Raw genomic sequence first — 3,533 nt, 5'->3', positions numbered from 1 at the left:
GGATCCTGTCCGTGAGCCTGTGGTGACTAGCGAGCGGGGACCAGAAACCGCACCCCAGCTGTCCCTGTGGCCTGCATGAATTCATGCCATTTTCTTACCCTTCCCCAACCCCCTCATCCAAACTGCCAAAAAGGCCCCCAAACGGTGGTATAATTAGCTTTCAAGTCTTTGCGGATCCAGGAGGAAGAAGGCATTTCTTTTTGCCCAAAATGAGACCTTAGCGGAGGGCAGGCTTGGCAGGGAACCTCTGCAGGCTCTGTTCACGCCTTGGCGCTCCTGGAGCTCAGCCCTGGCCTCACTCAAGGCGGGAGCTTGCGCCTCCCACCTGCCACCAGCAGGGGCGCTGCCCTCCTGTCGCTTGGCCTGGGATGCTCCAGGCTGGGGATACGTGAGAATCCCTTTCCATCAGCAATAAAACTCTATCTTTTGTAGTTCCAAAGGCCCTGGGAGGTACTGAGAGGACTCCCGACCCCCAGCAGATGAGAGAATGGAGACTGCCCTGTCCTGAGCCACCTTCCTGGGGCCCCTGGGGGCTGCCAGAGCATGTTATCCCTCTCTGAGGGCTCTTCCTCAATGGACCTTCCTCACCTTCCAAGAACCCCCCTCTTCATGAGAGCCCAGGCCTATCCTTCTCCAGGCCCAGGTGTGCAGGGCAAAGGTGGAAGGCGCCCAGTTGCTCAGTGGGAGTTCCGGGTTTGGGGATTGAGCCTAAACTTCCTAGCAGGAAAATCCTGTAGGCCATCCTTTTCCTCCACCTCCCCAGGAGAGGAGTCTGCCACCGGGCCTGGCGGGGGCCTCTCTCAGAATGGCCACTTGCACACGGACACTCTGAGGCCCGTTCCTGTCTGCCTGAGCCGCAGCTCTCAGAGGCGTGGGGTTCAGGGAAGGCTGGCTGGGGTTGGGCAGGAAAGCTTAGCCCTTCCACCGCCCCTGCGAGGGGAATATCTGCAAAGACGGAGGTGCAGCTGGCCCTTGTGCAGGTCTCCTTGTTACGAAGGGGACCGCAGCCTCATTGGTCTGATTTATGTCTAATATTCCCGAGCTTAACCCTGTTCTCAGCAGTTCAATAATGATCCATAAACCTGTCCTCCTGGGCTCAGACTTGGAAGGTCTGAGTCTCTGAGGACCATTTAGGTGGTGCCAAGTAACTGGAGGCTGTCCCTCTGTGCTGGCAGGCACCCAGGCACACATGTCCCCCTGACCCTGGGCCCCATCCGGAGGCAGGCTCTGGCGCGGCCCCTGTATGTTCATGAGCGGGCTGAGCGGGGACCCTGGTGTCATTTGCAGTCGCTCTTGCCCCAGGCCCCATCTGCCCACTTTGGCAGGGCCTTGCCTCCAGTTCCATTGGACCAGGCTCCAGTGTGTGTGTGTGTGTGTGTGTGTGTCCCCCACAGCCATGCTGCCTGGGTCCTGCGGCAATGCAGACCTGCGTGGCTGTCTGTTGTTACTTAGAAGCCTCCCCTCTCTTGCATAAGGAGCCCTGGTGACGGAGTGGGTTACCTGGGGCTGCTACCACAAGGACAGAGAAACATGAAGCTTTGTTCTTCCATAAAGACTTGGTCTTGGAAACATACAGGGGCGGCTCTCCCCTGTCCTATGGGGTCACGATAGAGCCAGGATCAACTCGATGGCAGCGAACTGTTTTTTTTTCTCTTCTCTTGCACAAGATTGAATCAGCAGAGACAGGACAACCACCTGGCTTGTCTCAGGGTGAAGCTCCCACACCGGCCTCTTTTGTCCCAGGACAGTTCCTCTCCCGGGGAATGCGATGCCTGGACAGACGGACACCTTCAGGGTCTGTCCACTAGCTTGACAAGCCTGATGGTACTGAGCCCAGTCAGGCCTATTCTGGGCCACCTCTCCATCCGCATGGTGTTTCCTGGGTTTGTTTAGGGATCACGTTCTCTGAAAGGAGCCCTGGTTCCATAGCGCTTACCCACTGGGCTGCCAACCAACAGGGCGGCAGTTCGAGACCACCAGCTGCTCTGAGGGCTAAAGATGAGGTTTTCTTTTCCCGTAAAGAATTACGGTCTCAGAAACCCACAGGGGCAGTTCCACCCTGTCCCACAGGGTCACTGGGAGCCAGAATCGACTCGAGGGCAGTGAGTTTTTGGTGTGGTTCTTCCCTGGCGGGTGTTCAGGGGCTGCCAGGTGAGGGCTGATGGCAGTGAGGACTGGGCCAGGGCGACCAAGGAGCTGCATAGCTGCTTCTGGTTCAGTGGACCCTGAATTCCTGAAATACCCAAGATGTGGAGCTGGACGTTGGACAATTGAATCTGGTGCTGCAGCAAACATCTGAGAGTCATGATGGGAAAGGAGGTACTTCGCCCGAGGAGAGGTCAATTGCTGAGCAAGGTGCCTGGTGCCCAGCGCCCCGCCTGCCTGTGCACCCAGCTCACCTTGAAGAGCGACAAGACCGGCCTCAGGAGTTTCCTTGATGCCAGGAAGCACGTCCTTTCAGTGTGGGTTGGAGCTGAGGTTGGAGAAGACCAGGGTCCCCCACCCCTCTTCGTGACCATGGTCACCTCTGTGTGACCAGGCATCTAGACGTCTTCAGAGTCCCTTCCACCAGGGAGCTGCCTCTGCTCGAGGAGAAACCACCGTGAGAGACAACAGCGCTCTCTGGATGTAGAGCCCAGGGATGATGGCTTCCAGAAACCCACCGTGCCTCGCAGTCTGTCTGGGGACGTGGCTGGCTGGGTGGCCTTGACAGAATGGTGGCTTCATCTGGGCAGGAGAGACGATGATGCCACGCTGTGGGACCCTGGTTGCTGCCCCTCTGCATTGTGGGTGGGTTGTGGCTACTCCGGAAATGATACCCAGTGGGGTTTTTTGGTTTGGGCGCATGGGAAAAATCATTATTGTTCAGGAGAATACATTTCTTAGCAGGGTTGGTGATATCCTTTTCTTTATTCATTGTTATGAATTGCAATCAGAGACAGTTTAATGGTGCAATTGCTATAAAGCGGTGGAGAAAGCATTTCTTTGGGTATTAGTTTTGTTTTTAGTAAATTACAAAGTGGTGATTTGACTTGCCACCTTCAGGATGATTTCTGCCTCTCAGTGGGGTAATATAATCAGTGAGATATACCACAGCCTTCATCTTCTAGAGAACACAGATAAATAACCCCCCAATATGCTCTTGAACAAACGCAAATTACCTGCGACTTTTGATCTTGCCCACCAGAACCAAGGTGCTGCCACATCGGAGGGAGCATGCTGAGCCTCACAAGGTGCTCACAGCAAGAGCGGCAGTGTCAGGGATGGAAGGTGCGTCTTGATGGGGTCACCCCCTCCAGGAGGGGCCTCGGGTTGCAGATGTGAGCAAGGGGTTCACCAGAGCCGAGGTCTGAGCCTAAGAGAGCAGGCCTGCCCGGTGCATGGGGATGCCAGTTGTGAACGAGGCATACGCCTCTTCTCTGGCTCCTGAATACACCCTTCCCCAGCCCCTGCAGGTTGGGCGCTGTGAGGTCCCATGTTGGCCAATCAGGGAGCTCAGAGTGGGCAGGGGTGACTGAAGCAGGAGCATCCGA

The 3,533-nt window shown here is 56.3% G+C and overlaps 1 protein-coding gene across 1 annotated transcript in view; it reads left to right on the top strand.

Annotated features, from left to right (window-relative positions):
- The window catches only part of HSPA4 (heat shock protein family A (Hsp70) member 4), a 127,691-nt gene that overhangs the window by 69,358 nt on the left and 54,800 nt on the right, over nucleotides 1-3,533 (top strand). The gene's annotated exons all lie outside the window — the stretch shown is intronic.

The sequence above is a fragment of the Echinops telfairi genome, unplaced genomic scaffold (genome assembly GCF_000313985.2).
Source record: "Echinops telfairi isolate 266 unplaced genomic scaffold, ASM31398v2 ScPeMD7_7469;HRSCAF=8507_1, whole genome shotgun sequence".
NCBI lineage: Eukaryota > Metazoa > Chordata > Mammalia > Afrosoricida > Tenrecidae > Echinops > Echinops telfairi.
The sequence above is the reverse complement of the archived record's forward strand: the minus strand, read 5'-3'. Positions and strand labels throughout refer to the sequence as shown.